The sequence below is a fragment of the Pleurodeles waltl genome, chromosome 1_2, assembly GCF_031143425.1.
Source record: "Pleurodeles waltl isolate 20211129_DDA chromosome 1_2, aPleWal1.hap1.20221129, whole genome shotgun sequence".
Classification (NCBI taxonomy): Eukaryota; Metazoa; Chordata; class Amphibia; order Caudata; family Salamandridae; genus Pleurodeles; species Pleurodeles waltl.
This window is the reverse complement of record NC_090437.1, coordinates 568,817,905-568,834,536: the sequence shown is the minus strand read 5'-3', so window position 1 is coordinate 568,834,536 and position 16,632 is coordinate 568,817,905.

Below are 16,632 nucleotides of genomic sequence, written 5' to 3'. Positions count from 1 at the left end.
CTTGGCAGGGGAAGGGGTGTGGGTACTAGCAAGGGGTGCAGGGGAGGACTTGGAGATGGAAGGGCTGGAGTTGGGGTGGGACATAGAACATTTGGGGGTATCACGGGGTGGGAGTGAAATAGAGAACAGTGAACACTCCATGAGGAAATGCTTTTGAGACACATGGGGCATTAATGGTTTGGGAGTGAGGTAGAGGGAGTGGTTGTAGGAGGTGTAGGTGTGGATGTCTTGGGTGCAAGTGTGTGCAATGAATGCTTGTGGGTGGTGGATGTCTGTTGGGTGGGTGAGTGTAGGCATTTATGTGTTTTGGGAGGGCAGGGAAGGAGGTGCTGGGAGATGCCATGCTGAATGGGTGACTGTGGGTATGGTACATGTGCTGCATATAGGTGTTTCGGCGGTTGTGGTGGCTGTGGATGTGGTGACTGGGGTGGATGTCTGCGGGTCTGCTATTGTGCTGACTGTGGGTGAGATAGGGGTTGTGGCTGGAACTGTCAAAGTTGGTGTGGTGGCTGCAGGTGTGGGTGGTGTAGTGTCTGTAAAGGAGGGGGTGGTGGGGAGTCTGTGCAGACAGTGGATGTTGGTGTGTCTGCAGGTTGGTGTTGCTAGTATGCATTCTGGTGTGGATCTTGTTGTGCTTGTGTTTGTCACTGGTAATTTTGGCTGTTGAGGTGGATGCATGCTTGTGTGTCTGTGTGCTTAGACTGGGTTTGGGAAGAAGGGATTGTTTTAGGTAGAGGTAGGTGGAGGGAGATGGTAGACAAAGGGTGACTGACTGCCATCAGGGTGGAGGCCAGAGCCTGAAAGGTCAGCCAGTGCACCATGAATTCCATCTAGGGACGCATTGCTCTGCTGGACTTGAGCTGCCAGTCTATGGATGGCATTCAAAATGGTTGACTGACCCACAGAGATCGACCTCAGAAGGTCAATGGCTTCCTCACTGAGGGCAGCAGGGCTGACAGGGACAGGGGCAGAGATACCTGCAGTGAAGGAGACGCCCACCCTCCTGGGTGAGTGGGCAAGGAGCAACTGGGTTGGGAGCTACAGGGAGGTCAGTGGTAGTAAGGGGGGTGGCGGACAATGATGTTGCTGGGGTGGTCCCAGAAGTGTCTGACACCACCAGGAAGTGTCTGCTGGAGGAGGATTCCGAGGATGATGGTGAAGATCCGGTCTCCCCAATGGCACTCTCCTCACCCGCCATGCCACAGGGTCCCTCGCTGTCACTCGTAGCAGCACTCCGGGTCCCATGGCCTGCAATATCCAAACTCGCCTGTGCCCCTTCTCCTTCGCTTGCTGATGCACACAAATAGAGAGAGAAAAGGAGGGAGGGAGAGAGAGAGATAGGGTGAGAGAGAGTTAACGCACATCTCTTTTACACACTTGTAAGCAAGTACATCTGTCACTATACACATCTTGCCTAAGCAATCTCAGGTGCCAGTACACATGTCCTACATCATGTCACAACATATCACCAATACCCACCACTGTGTGCCAGTCCTCACATCCACATAAACATCCAAGTAAGTCTTCAGGAATGGAGTCATCCACATGATCACCACCATAGCCATGTCTGCATTTACATCATGCCCTGGGAGAAGTACAAATGTATACCTGAATTCACATAAGACCTCTCCATACTCCTATCACCTGTTGGAATTGTAGCTGATTTAACCTAACACATAAGGCCTGTACAGTCACAACAGCTGATCAGACCATATCCTTTGTGACATATCCATGACAGTGAATACCACTACACTCACACACCACACAGCATCTGCCTGTCACATCACATGGCTGCCATAACACTCTGTGCAATTTTGGTATTTTCTCACTAATGACTGATTGAGCCACTACAAGTAGGACATCCATACAGGTGACATGTGATGGGTATATTTCAAGTCATGGGTACAGACGTGATTGAGCTGAACCAATCACAGAGGAATATCTCTAAACAACAATTACATAACTATCTCTACTAACCATACATCTAAGTGCATCTACAATGGCCCATATTGCACATATTACACTTCTATGCCAATTCACTGAGTACAGTGTCACAACTGATGAACATCAGGTACACACAAATGATATCACGGTCCACAGACAAAACCACCATACATAAATTTCCACCAGTAGGAATACCACCCTCAATCACACCATTCCTCATTAATGAATACCTGTACCTAGGTCATGATAACACACATCACTGACGCTCAATGCATGGTTGCAATTTGCATAAATGGCCCAACAGCCCTGCATTGGCACTAACAACACATCACACTACTACAACGGGGATGTCTCAGAAGTGGAAATGCAACATACTTCTCACATCACCATATCATTATCAATACAATACCTAATACTGTCCTAATCACCCAGTTCAGCAAGGTCAAGACTAACTAACATGTTCACACTTCAGCAGACGTCTCCACAAGTAGCAATTGGGACATGATGTAGGCAGATAATAAACTGCGTTGCACTATAACAGCTAGGGCATTGGCAAACATGGATTTTACTTTTCAAATTGTGAATGAAAGGGTCTGTCTAGGCACCTGCCATCTCTACTACAACCCGATTGTGTTTAAGGTTTCATCCCCACAGTTCTAGCACTTAGAAATGTATGAGGTTTATGATCAGACCATTTCCAAGCTACATTAAAAATAAGCCTCCCTTTCAAACTGTCACATATCCAATAGTTAGCAGATTACTAATATATGGGTATACAACTGTCAAGCCATTAGTCCAATCATACACAAGCCATATATGTGTTGGAAATGTAATTGCTGACTCACGTGGAGTCTACACCATTACCAATACCTGATGACTAAATTCCCTATGATGAAAGCAGAGTCAGACTTTTGAATGTACAGCAGGGCCATACAAATGGGAGTGGACTGACATCTTGAACCACAAATGCCCAAATGCTGAGGGATGGAGGAGGTAATACTCAGTGGCTCAAGTGGTACACAAGCTCACATCCATGGTAAGGGCAGGATGGAGTCACACATGTGGCAATCTTATTAGACCATCTCTACAATGCAGACATGGAGAATACTGGATACGGGACAAGTACATCCACTGACAGCAAACCATTAAGACACATCTACAAGTAGATGTCAGGCTTGGTGGTACCTACCCATCACCCCTAAGTCTATTGGCATGTAGCATTGACTACATTTTCGCCATAGCTACAGTGAGGCAGCTAACCCCATATACTCTATGCAAGTCCCAGGTTACAGTCAGTACTTACCCTCCTGTGGCTGCTGTGCTGCCCTCAAATGCCCATCAACCTTAGGGTAGGCCACCGCCAATATGCAGGCTATTGGGGCATCAGGGTCCAACTAGCACCCCTCCCTTAATGGGAGGGCACCCCCAGATAGGCCTCTGTGGTCTTCTGGGCCTAGTGTCTCAGGTCCTCCCACCGCTTGCGACAATTCGTGCTGCACCGGCTATGGACCCCCAGGGTCCGCAATTCCTTGGCAATGGCACGCCATATCCCTTTCTTCCGATGGGTGTTCACCTGCATGGATTACCTAAACAAAAGGAGAAAATCATGTACCCTGGTATCATACTAACAGGAGAGGCCTAGACACTTCAGACTCACCAAGTGACCACAAATACCCATCCTCACTGCCCACATGCCTTCACATTGTGCCCTCTGCTGCCATCTGCACTCTATCACCGGTACTCTTACCACATACACTGTCACACGCACCCCTATCACACATGACTGTGGCATTGGGCTCACCTGTTCCTCTGGTGCCCCACAAAGCTGTCCATACAGGGGTAGGACCCCATCCACAAGTTTCTGCAGCTCTTTTGGTGTGAAGGCTGGGGCCGTGACCCCTGCAGGATGTGGCATGAAGGCTCCCAGAGAGAGAATACAGCAGCTCAGGTCATCGAGGTCTTGCTGGCTACAGTATCAGGAGTCAAGTGAGAAAGGCTGCAGAAAATGTTGTCACAGCCACCGCATACATGACTGTCACCACGGGAGGCCGTTGCCATTGGCCCTAATCCCCTATAGGCAGCAATATTAACCAATGAGAAGTTGCACAGCGGTAACGACCACCTACCACCATGACCACATATGCCGGTGGAGTTAGGTCAGTTCCATCTGTCCAGTGCTGTAGGACATGCAGCTGCCATTTTGTGCACATCTCATGCATTGATGTGCCAAATTATGTGCGCCATATACATATTTTGACAAATTGGTGAGGAAGCTCATGTTGCTCTATCATGGTAGTGCTGACACATGTGACATGTGTCCTAAACCACTTACATGTTCAGCACTGTGCTGCATGGCTGGAGTCCAAAGCACATCTACATGCCCATTTATGTATATTTTTGCAGAGCTATGCATCTTCAACATGTGTAAAGTCCTTCACTCAATGTACATTTGCTCCTCCCTACCTTGATTTGATGCCATGAGGAGAATGAGACAACCACCAGTGTGCCGTCCACTAGTTGACCTGACAACCCTGTAGGACAGGCATATCATAATAACCTATCATCTGAATCGTCAGACCATAAGGGATCCATGTACACTTTTGGACCTGATCTGTTACCAGCCATATGCATGCAATCCCTATTCCATCCCTTCCACAGTGAAAGTCCTGTCAGTGCTGCACTTTCTTGCCACAGGCTCCTTTTAGAATACAGTGGGTTTGGCAGCAGGGATATCACAACCAATATTTAGTTTAGTGTTGAACACACATTGACAGCTACATCAGATTCCCCCAACGGGCAAACTTGGCCCATGTGAAGGCAGACTTTTATGATGTGGGACACAGACCTCATGTGATATGGGCCACGGATGACACCCATATAGCTTGGTGCCTCCGAGTGCCAATGAACAGGTGTATAGGAACAGGAAAAACTACCAGTCCCTTAATGTTCAGCTGGTGTGTCTGGCAGACCAGTACATCTCACAGCCAAATTTCCTGGATCTGTCCATGACTCCTTCATTTTGAGGAACAACAATGTCTCACACATGATGGGATGAATACACACAGAGAGAGCCTGGCTCCTTGGTATGTATCCATGTAAATGTGGTTTATTATAGTTGCATCTGTCATCATATTCTTCCCTGTTGCTGTACCCGTCAAAGGTCCAACCTAACATTCCCTGGCCTCTGACACAAGCGAGGTACCCTGTCACGGATGGGGAAGTCCATTTCAATGAGGCCCATGGGAGGATGAGGCCTGCAATATAAAAAGGAAATTTGGCCTCCTGAAATCCAGATTCAGGTGGCTGGACCTATCTCGAGGTGCCTTCCTCTACTCACCCTAAAAGGTATGCCAGATAGTAGTAGCCTGCTGCATGCTCTACAATGCAGCAAGACCACTGGCTGGTAATGCTGACATGGCAAGTGATGAGTAGGCAGAGGAGAAAGGTGCAGCTGACTATAGGACTGAGCTAATCAATTAGTTCTTCCAGTGACATACAGGTATGGTTATTTTGTTTTGGCAAACCTTGAATATCCACACTAAATGCTAACATAAGTCCTCCAGAGTTAACTCAGCAGTGGTGGTGTGATGTCTTCCCATACCTATGAGTATGATGGGGGAGCAGACTGTTTATGTGTCATGTGCACAGTAACATTTTCTCATATGTAACAAGTGTACCCACTGACGTGTCCTTGATTGGAATCTCCATTGTACAGACCTGTTATGAGCAATGTGTGCTGCATTCTCCTGTAGTCATGTCATTCCACCTACTGACTGTGTTGAGGATACATGTGCCTCTGCTACCCATGGCTTGGGCTTTTATGGTCTCTTGCCATTGATGAATGATTAGAGAATTGTATATGACAGATGCAAACTACTGTGCTACATGATGAATATTCTTTGACTGGTGTTGTATAGGTTAACTCTGGGGGACCCTGATTAGGTGGTAATGTACAGTGGGGACGACCTCTATATGCTGCATATGTGCTTTGTGTGCCTTCATGCCTTTCATCCTCATGTACTCTCTCTAATTGTCTTTTTGCAGGTTTGCATGCCGACTATTCTCTAATGTGGCTCAGGACTATGGACTGTCTGACATGCGTCCTGAGACATATCTTATGTAACGTCTCCCCTGCTGAGGATCCCTCCTTCTCCTGCCCATTACTCCTGTTGGATGTAGGTGTGCATAGCCATCTCACATATGGCAATCATGACTTTTTGATGTTGTAATGAAGACCCTTATACAGTAGCTGTGTTCCATTTCTGTTTCTTGTGCATATATTGAAATGGTGACAAACATATAAGGTGCACAAATTGTCCAAGAGGTGATGAGTGGGGTCATGGTAGATGAAATCATCAGAGTGAGTGGTACAGCTGTTGGTTGCACAGGTCTAGTGTCCAATTGCCAATGAGAAGATGGAGTTATGTCATTGAACAGTCAACTGGGTGTCTCAGTGGTACATAAGGGAAACAAATCAGGTGAGAGTCACTTGCTGGCAGTGGGTGTGGTCTTGCCATTTGCTCCAGCCGGATGTCGGGATGGACGCCCATGTTTGAGGGAGGATTCTTCAGTAACAGAGGGAGGGCTGTCTGAGGCCTGTGGTTCCCCTGGCGGAGCCTCCATTCTCCTGGCTACCACTGATGTTGATGGGACTGATGTTATGTTGCTAACAGAAGGGGCCTGCTGGTGGGTGGAGGAAGCACGCATGGTGGTGTTGATATCTCTCAGCACCCCTTCAATGGAGGCCATGGTGGCATTGTGGGCCTGCCACTGCTGCATGACTGCCTAGTAGTATTTCCTCTGCAGCCTTTGGTTTTTCCCCAACATGGTTATGATCTGGCCCATCCTGTCCTGCGATTGTTGGTGTGCTCCCAGGACTTGGGAGATGGTAGCCTGGTCAGTAGAGTCTCTTGGGGGCCCTATCCTCTGGCCCACAGCTTCAATCCCACACCGCCTGTCCCCATGTGCTTGTGCCCCTGTTACAGTGTGCCCAAGCCCAGTGTTTGCAGAGCCTTCACTGTCTGGGGTGTGAGTGATCAACTCAGGTCCCTGTACTGTGTGGCACAAAATAGATTGATCTGTCCTTGGGACACAGGTTTGGGGATGAAGGGTATGCTGTGATGTTGAAGCCACAGGGTTTGGGGGAGGATTGTTGTGGGATGACTGAGATAGGGAGTGGAAGACTGACCAGGTATCCCAGATGGGCCAGGTATGCCGTCAATGTCCAGACATCCAGGCATGTTGTCCTCACTGGGGCGTTCATCCTGTGGTGGGCTGGTAGTCAGGGATACCTATAGATGCAGTGAGAGAGGGCGTTACATATAGAAGATGTGTTTGGTTCACTCTTTCTTACATGCATACAGTGGCTTGACATGATTCCCTGCAATGACAATGACAGATGCTGCCCAGCATACCATCGGTGTTGGGTAGTGGTGTGTGACATTTGTTCCATATTCCATTTACGTCGGTGTCATTCAGGTTTAGTACATCTGGCTCTGTGGATGGGTACTGGCACAGACTGATAGTTCACATGACTGTTCAGCCCTGGTAGTTGGGAGTTGTAAAAGGCTGGACCGCCACATGGTGGCATGGTGTCCCAGTGGGTAGAAGGTATGGGAGACTGCAAGGCGTACTCCGCTGTCTGTGCATGCTGTGTATGTGCATGGAGTCTGCCATCTGTCATTCTAAACATGGTGGCTGACTTTCTGGGTCTGTGTTTAGCCTTGTTTGGCATTGTGTTGTTCCATTGCATTGCTGTCATTGCCATGTAGTGGTCCTCTGTCATGACATCTAGTTAGTATGGCTAGTCCAATGGGCATTCATGCAAGAGATGTGATGTGGTGTGCATATTCCAGGTATTCAGGTAGATGGGCTTGTGCATTGTGGGAGTTGTAGTGTTAGTTTTAACCCATGCTAGGTGTGCCTTTGCGAAAGGGCTGTGTGGGCATTTGGGCTGGGTGGAGGTGTGGCATGCAGGAAAGGGGCATTAGGTGGATAGGTGAGATATGTAGTGAAACATGCAGTACATTGGGGAGTATTTGGGTGGTGAGGACGCATGCAGTACAAGATAGTTGTGTGACATGGAGGTTGTGTTTACTTACCAGAGTGCAATCTATCAGGTATTCCAGCAAGGCCCCGGGAATGCAGGACATTCAAGACCTTCTCCTTCCAAGATGTGAATTGTGGGGGAGGAGGTGGGGGCCCACCGCCAGTCTTGTGGACGGAGATTTGATGCCATAATGCCATAGAACGCATCTTCCCCCTAAGGTCATTCCACCTTTTCCTGATGTCCTCCCTTGTGCGTGGATGGCTGCCTACCGAGTTGACCCTGTCGACTATTCTCTGTCACAACTACATTTTCCTGGCAATCGAGGTATGCTGGGACTGTGCTCCAAACAGTTGTGGTTCTGTCCTTACGATTTTATCCACCATGACCCTCAATTCGTGGTCTGTGAACCGTGGGTGCTTTTGTGGGGACATGGTGGTTGTGTTGTGGGTTGGAGGGTATTGTTGTGCTTGTAAGGGTGCAGTGTGTGGTACTGATGGGGTGTGGGTGGTGCTTAGTGGGTGATGGAGGCTTGTGATGTGTGAGTGTGGTCGTTATGTGTGTTTTGTGTTGGTAGTGCAGTTGTTTTGTGTGTGCTGGGTGGGATGTGTATCTCTGTGCCTCTGCTGTAACTGTGCTATATGTGTGTATATGGCTGCTCTTTGTGTATGTGTGCATTCATTTTTGTCACAAAGGATTGTGGGTTGTGTTAAGTGTGTTATATGGTGCAGTGAGTAGGTCTGTCCGGTGTGTGTTTGTGTGTCAGTTGTGGGATATTCAAACTATCCAGTGTGATGTTGTCTTCTGACAGTGGTGGGTTCTGTGCACCACAGTTCATACCGCCAATGTTTTTCCACTGTGAAAGAACAGCTGTGTTGATTTGTGGCTCGTAACCTGGTGGGTGGAATACTATCAGCCAGCATGACAGTGCTGTTGGTGGAACCACCTCTATCTTGCCCTCCAATGTACTGGCGGTGTCAGATTTGTGGCTGTTGTTTGGCAGGTTTCACAGTGCGAATCATAATTTGGCAGTCAGATTGCTGTCAAGGTGGCCTTCTGAAAAGACCACCAAAGTCGTAATGAGGCCCAATATCTGTACAGGAACAAAAAGAATAATTTAGACAACTAATATTAAACAGCACTCACAAGACCACTAGACCCCATCACATTAGATGCTGGCCTACTTAACGTAAAAATTAGGCTCATACAGTAAACACTTTCTGACATTATGTCCTTATACGTGTCAGGTTGGTTTAAATTTTCACTTTGAATATGATAATTAGCCATTAATAATCTCCTATGATTGCCAGATAGAGGAAACAACCATCTGCTAACCACACAACTGCATTGTTCATATAGGGACCTTTGCTACTAGGACCAGAGCTCTGAAGAGGTTGAGAATGTGGCTACGTTCCTTAATGTTTTATCCTCTCTGTCCAATAATTTTATAAGGTTAGCTATCACTTGCAGATTAGCTTCATTCAAAAGGAATTTCACTGCCACCTTTATTGTCCGTATCCCCTAATTAATCAGGAGATGGCGAAGGAACCTTCTGTGTTCATCAGTTAGAATAGGGCATATGAAGAGCAAGTGTGGTAGTGTCTCCTGGAACAAGCCACATAAATGGCATATGCTGATGGCGGGTCGACACACCCAGGGGGGAAAGAGGCCTAGTGATGGAAGCATCCCATGTGTAGTTGACAAAACTTAACTTTATAACACATCAAAAATGATTTAGTAATCTAATTTGGGCCCCATCTTTGACTATAGCTCTTAATGGCAAGTTCAGCATGCATTCTTCTCATGAAGGCTTGATGATGAATTAAAAAGGACCCTATATGAACCTCTTTGTTTAGACCTGCTTTGAACTGTTGGTGAGGAAGATTTAGATTCCAGAGAGCTGCTGCGCCTTTTAGCTCCAAAGCTTCAGTTAAGGCATTCAACCAGATATTTTGGGATGCCAAGCTGTTTGTCGATATAACTTCCAACCAGATTAAATTCTTCAGAAAACGTTTTTAGTAGCCCATGCTGAATACATATAATTCAAGAAACTATCTTTCTTTACAATGTGTTGGTCCCTCATCTTGAAACTAAGCCTAATCTGGGCTGGTAAGGCATTGCGTGGAAGCTTAAACAATGACCTGAAGACAGCGCTCTGAGCATTGTTAAAAAAAGTACTGGTTTCCCTGGAAATGCTTCCATGTTGTATGCCAGTGTCTGGATAAGTTTAACATTTACTATCTTCAGCAATAGTTCGATAGTGGGCAGGTTTGTACTCTTGAATATGGCTTGAAATCAAAGTGTAAGGAGGCAGATATTGGTTAGATGGCGTCCTTTATCATCGAGCCAACATCTCAGATATTTTTATTAGTTTGATGTAATTAAACAACACTTGTTCAGATAACAAGCACTTTTTAAACTTTTTCTGCAAATATCACAATGTTTGTTTATTCAAGGTTTATTGTCATTCCATTTAAGCTGCAATGATTGTGTCAAATATTAATCAATCTTTTTGGCCCCATCGCCGTTTGGCTTAATAGGACTACATCATCTACATAGAGAAGTGAAGTTATGGGTTGATTCATTAGTTTTGACTCATGGCTGATGACTGAATTCACTGTGGGTACCAGGTCACACATAAACATGTTAAAAAGAGCCAGGGCTAATATGCACCCTTGTTTGATGCCTTGTTCATTTTTTTTCTTGCCATAGATTATTGTATTATTTCCAAGTTTTACTCTGGCCCATGTGTCGAAGTAAAGTAGTTGGATGCCAGGGAGTAGAGCTTCTGGACTTTGCCGGGCTTTAAGCTTACACCAAAGCAACTGGCGATTGACATGATAAAAATTCTTCACTATAATCTACAAAGCAACGGTAGAGTAGCTCATTTTTCCTTATCTGCTTTGCTGCGAGTATCATAATGACCACAGGATTGTCAGTAGTGCCTGAAAAAGGTCTAAAGTGGCTTTCATAAAAAATATCAGGTTGTATGAGCTTGCTCGTTTTTCTAAGTCTCCAATAGAAGCAAGACATTTGTGCCTCAACGTCCAAGAGGTCTATAACACAATAGTTATCGAGGGTCACCACTGGTCCCTTTTTATAAACGGGCTGCAGAATAGAACCTTGCCAAGATGGAGGCATGGATTCAGTAATCATGCAAGTTTTAAAAGGTTTTTCCAGGGACATAGACCAAAACTCTGCATCCTGTTTGTATACTGATGCAGGAATGCTATTGGGACCAGGAGCTCCATCGGCTTTGCTTTTCTGAAACAGGTTTACTATTCTTCTGGCCATGAAAGTTGAAACACATTAAAGAATTTGTGCTTCTGTAGGCTTAGGTCTTCCATGCATAACTTTTTGTTTACCATAACTGAGTTGTTGATAAAGGGCATTTTTTTGAAGCATTATACGAAAAGCTAACATTGTTACTATTTATATTGAAAGTTTTTGACCCCATACAGAGACGGTGAATAATGATTCAAACATCCTTTGGGTTTTTTTTCTGACAGGCCAAGAAAAGCTTAGTCTGGCGTGCTTCCTCGTACTTTTTTTTTTTTTTATACGAGCTGCCTAAGGTGTTTATTTCTGCAAGTGAAGAGGAGTTTGTCCCTGATTTCTTGTTAACGGTTCTTTTCTGGATTCTGAGATCTTATTTAACCAAGGTTGTGAAGAGGTACACCTGGAAGATCTTATTATTGAGTTAGTCCATTGGTGTCTAACAAGAGCAGAAAGTAGCCTTTGCACAAAGACTTCTCTGCTCTGGTTAGGTAACATTACTTTTCAGATGGTATATTTTACAACAATTTTCTAGCTCCATTTAACCCGTTTCTAGTTGTACAGATCGTCATTTCATCTGATGGAACTGAGAGTATGTGCATTGATGCAATTTTTTATAAATAACCTCTGGAACACATGGTCACTTTCACAAGGCAGAATAATGGAAAATGAGTCAACCGCTATGGTGCCTTGGACGAGGGGATCTCGTCCAAGGCACCGGTTCCCGGGTGCCTTGGACAAGATCACCCAGTCCTGCACCCGGGAACCGGGGGGAGCTCGAGCGCTCCCCCATGGGCTCCCCACCCACACCCCCAGGTCGTGGATGGAAGGGGAATCCCTTTCCCTTCCACCCCGACCCCCCCACTCACCCACGGGACATCAGCACGCATCGGGGAATTTATTTTAGACCATTTCTGCCCCCCTGGGCAAGGGTCGCTCGCCTGGGGGGCAAATTGTATTTAGACCATTTCTGCCCCCTTTGGGGGCAGATCGGCCGATTTTAGGTCAATCTGTCCCCAAGGGGGCAGAAACAACTAGGCACCGAGGATTTTTTTTTTGCGCCAATGTCACGCAAGGGGAGCAACCCCATAGGCAAGGGTCGCTCCCCAGGGGGGTGGGTGGGACAAATGTATTTTAGACCATTTCTGCCCCCCCCCAGGGGCAGATCGGCCTATTGTTATTAGGCCGATCTGCCCCCAGGGGCGCAGAAACCGCTAGCCGCCAGGGCTAATTTTTTTTGTGTTTTTTTTTTTTGTTTGTTTGTTTTTCTAGAGATGGGGAGCGACCCATTAGACAAGGGTCGCTCGCCTGGGGGGCAAATTGTATTTAGACCATTTCTGCCCCCCTTGGAGGCAGATTTGCAGAGTTTAGGTCAATCTGTCCCCAAGGGGGACAGAAACAACTAGGCAACAGGGATTTCTTTTTTTGCGCCAATGCCTATTGTTATTAGGCCGATCTGCCCACAGGGGAGCAGAAACCTCTAGGCGCCAGGGCTAATTTTTTTTTTTTTTTTTAGATGGGGAGCGACCCATTATACAAGGGTCGCTCCCCTGGGGGCAAATTGTATTTAGACCATTTCTGCCACCCTTGGGGGCAGACCGGCCGATTTTAGGTCAATCGGCCCCCAAAGGGGGGCAGAAACAATTAGGCACCGGGGATCGTTTTTTTTGTGCCAATGTCACGCAAGGGGAGCGACCCCATAGGCAAGGGTCGCTCCCCGGGGGGGGTGGGGGGGATCAAATGTATTTTAGACCATTTCTGCCCCTCCTGGGGTCAGGTCAGCCTATTGTTACTAGGCCGATCTGCCCCCGGGGGGGCAGAAACCTCTAGGCGCCAGGGCTATTTTTTTTTTGTTTTTTTAGAGATGGGGAGCGACCCATTAGGCAAGGGTCGCTCCCCTGGGGGGGAAATTGTATTTAGACCATTTCTGCCCCCCTTGGGGGCAGATCGGCCGATTTTAGGTCAATCTGCCCCCAAGGGGGCAGAAACAACTAGGCACCGGGGATTTTTTTTTTGCGCCAATGTCATGCAAGGGGAGCGACCCCGTAGGCAAGGGTCTCTCCCGTGGGGGCTTGGGGGGTGGGGGGGCAAATTTATTTTAGGCCATTTCTTTTGGTTTGTTTGTTTTTTTAGAGATGGTGAGCGACCCATTAGGAAAGGGTCACTCCCCTGGGGGGCAAATTGTATTTAGACCAATTCTGCCCCCCTTGGGGGCAGATCGGCCAATTTTTGTTAGGCCAATCTGCCCCCATGGGGCAGAAACCACTTAGGCACCAGGGATTGGTGTGTGTGTATGCGTGTGTTTTCTTTAGGGAGGCAGCCCCTTGGATTAGGGTCACTCCCCATGGGAGCACATTAGTGTTGGCCATATCTGGCCATACCCCCACACCAAATAAATGGGGCCAAAGTTGTGAAAAAAATGTGATGTGTCCATGTTGTGTTTTGGGCCATTTTCTTTCATGGGCGCTAGGCCTACCCACACAAGTGAGGTACCATTTTTATTGGGAGATTTGGAGGAACGCTGGGTGGAAGAAAATCTGTGGCTCCTCTCAGATTCCAGAATTTTCTGTCACCGAAATGAGAGGAAAAGGTGTTTCTTTGGTCAAATTTTGAGGTTTGCAAAGGATTCTGGGTAACAGAACCTGGTCAGAGCCCCACAAGTCACCCCATCTTGGATTCCCCTAGGTGTCTAGTTTTAAAGAATTCGCTGGTTTGCTAGGTTTCCCCAGGTGCCTGCTGAGCTAGAGGCCAAAATCCACAGGTAGGCACTTTGTAAAAAACACCTTTGTTTTCTGTGAAAAAATGTGATGTGTCCACATTGTGTTTTGGGCCATTTCCTTTCGTGGTCTCTAGGCCTACCCACACAAGTGAGGTACCATTTTTATCAGGAGACTTGGGGGAACACAGAATAGCAAAACAAGTGTCATTGCACCTTGTCTTTCTCTACATTTTTTCCTTCCAAATGTGAGGCAGTGTGTAAAAAAGGCGTCTATTTGAGAAATGCTCTGTAATTCACATGCTAGTATGGGCACCCCGGAATTCAGAGATGTGCAAATAACCACTGCTTCTCAACACCTTATCTTGTGGCCATTCTGGAAATACAAAGGTTTTCTTGATACTTATTTTTCACTTTTTATATTTCAGCAAATGAATTGCTGTATACCCGGTATAGAATAAAAACCCATTGCAAGGTGCAGCTCATTTATTGGCTCTGGGTACCTAGTGTTCTTGATGAACCTACAAGCCCTATATATCCCCGCAATCAGAAGAGTCCAGCTGACGTACCGGTATATTGCTTTCAAAAATCTGACATCGCAGGAAAAAGTTACAGAGTAAAACGTGGAGAAAAATTGCTGTTTTTTTCACCTCAATTTCAATATTTTTTTATTTCAGCTGTTATTTTCTGTATGAAACACTTGTAGGATCTACACAAATGACAACTTACTAAATTCAGAATTTTGTCTACTTTTCAGAAATGTTTAGCTGTCTGGGATGCAGCATTGGTTTTTCACCCATTCTGGTCACTAACTGGAAGGAGGCTGAAAGCACAAAAAATAGTAAAAATGGGGTATGTCCCGGTAAAATGTCAAAATTGTATTGAAAAATTCAAGTCTGACTGTTCCTGGAAGCTGGGAAGCTGGTAATTTTAGCACCGCAAACCCTTTGTTGATGCCATTTTCAGGGAAAGAACCACAAGCCTTCTTCTGCAGCCCATTTTTCCATTTTTTTTTTTTTTAAACGAAATTTTCACTGTATTTTGGCTAATTTCTTGGCCTCCTTTAGCGGAACCCACAAAGTCTGGGTACCTCTAGAATCCCTAGGATGTTGGAAAAAAAGGACGCAAATTTGGCTTGGGTAGCTTATGTGGACAAAAGTTATGAGGGCCTAAGCGAGAACTATTCCAAATAGACAAAAGCCGGCCTGGCACAGGAGGGGGAAAAGGCCTGGCAGCGAAGGGGTTAATGGCATAAAAGAACGAGATTGAACAGAATGTATAATATACAGCACTAATCTTTTCGGGTAGAAATGTAAGGAATGGGATGGTTGACCTTCCAGAAAGTTCCCGTTCAGTGTTCGGAAGGACACTCCCTCAAAAGCGGCTAGCAAAGTGCAAGCAGTAGAATCTGTTCTTTGTAGCATTGTTACCTGTGCTGGAATCAACCACAAAGAGTCTGCTGTTTTTTTCTGCGATGCCACATAGAGGGTTATGCAGCAGATTTCAATTGAAATCTCCAGTCATGAGAGGATGAGCATTGCCATGAGTGTAACTGATAACTGAAATTAGCTGCTCCAACTCCTTCACCTTTTGATGTTTTGCCTGAGGACGCTGAATTAATATATATAAAGTTTTTTAAGTTTTACTCTTTGAATTCCTACTTGTAATCTAAAAATGTTAAATAAGATTTTTTTGAAATCTTATACTGTAATAATAGGGCTTCTTGATACATTTCTGCAATGTCTATGTGCTGTGAATAGCTGTTGTTACTATTACCCTATATAATGGTACTCAACTCATTTATAGACCTCAGAAGGATAGAAAGGCCAGACGACTTATATTTGAATCAATGAAAAAAATAGCTTTGAAAACGATATATTAAGAGAGGAAGTAATTCATCAAAAATGGTGCTCATTTGGTGGATTTTTCCAAAACAAACATAATGAATATTAAATGAGAGTATGGGATAATTGACAACGCCCTACTCAGTCAATTCAAGTTTACTAAATTTAAATTATGTTATACTAAATTAAACAATGATTAATACTGAGAAACTCCCATGGTCCATTCTCCTTTTATGGTATGCAAATTATGAGCATTTCATTCGTTTCTGCTTTTCTAGCAGGGGCAAGTACAGTCAACTTGGAGCCGTGAAAAGCTATTTCAGCTGCAGATTTTAGCAGATGTTTCCAAGCTTCATTAAGGCTTATTACAACTTGTCATGTAACTGGAAACTTATTTTTCCAGTGATCTGTGTACGGCTGTCAAGATAAAAGTCTGTCTTAAGGCATTTCTGAAAAGAACAGAAGCATGCACGTATTAAAAATACATCACTAACATATTTTAATTAGCTACATTAGACCTTAAAAGTTTCACACAGTTTCTTCCAGCACAGGCAAAAGTATGACTTGGGGAAATGTATTTTAGATTCAAGTGCTAAGATTTCTGCCTCTGATATGATATTATTATAAATACACCTGGGCATAGGCTATGGCGCCGGGAAACGGCAGAGCAGATCACACACCAGAAGCAAACGGAGAAAAACGTCAAAAGCATATAAAGCACACTTCAAAACAACCCTGGAAAGTTTAGGTCTGCTGATGCACGGGTTTGAATATTTATCACAAGAAAGAGGTATAATTACTGCAAT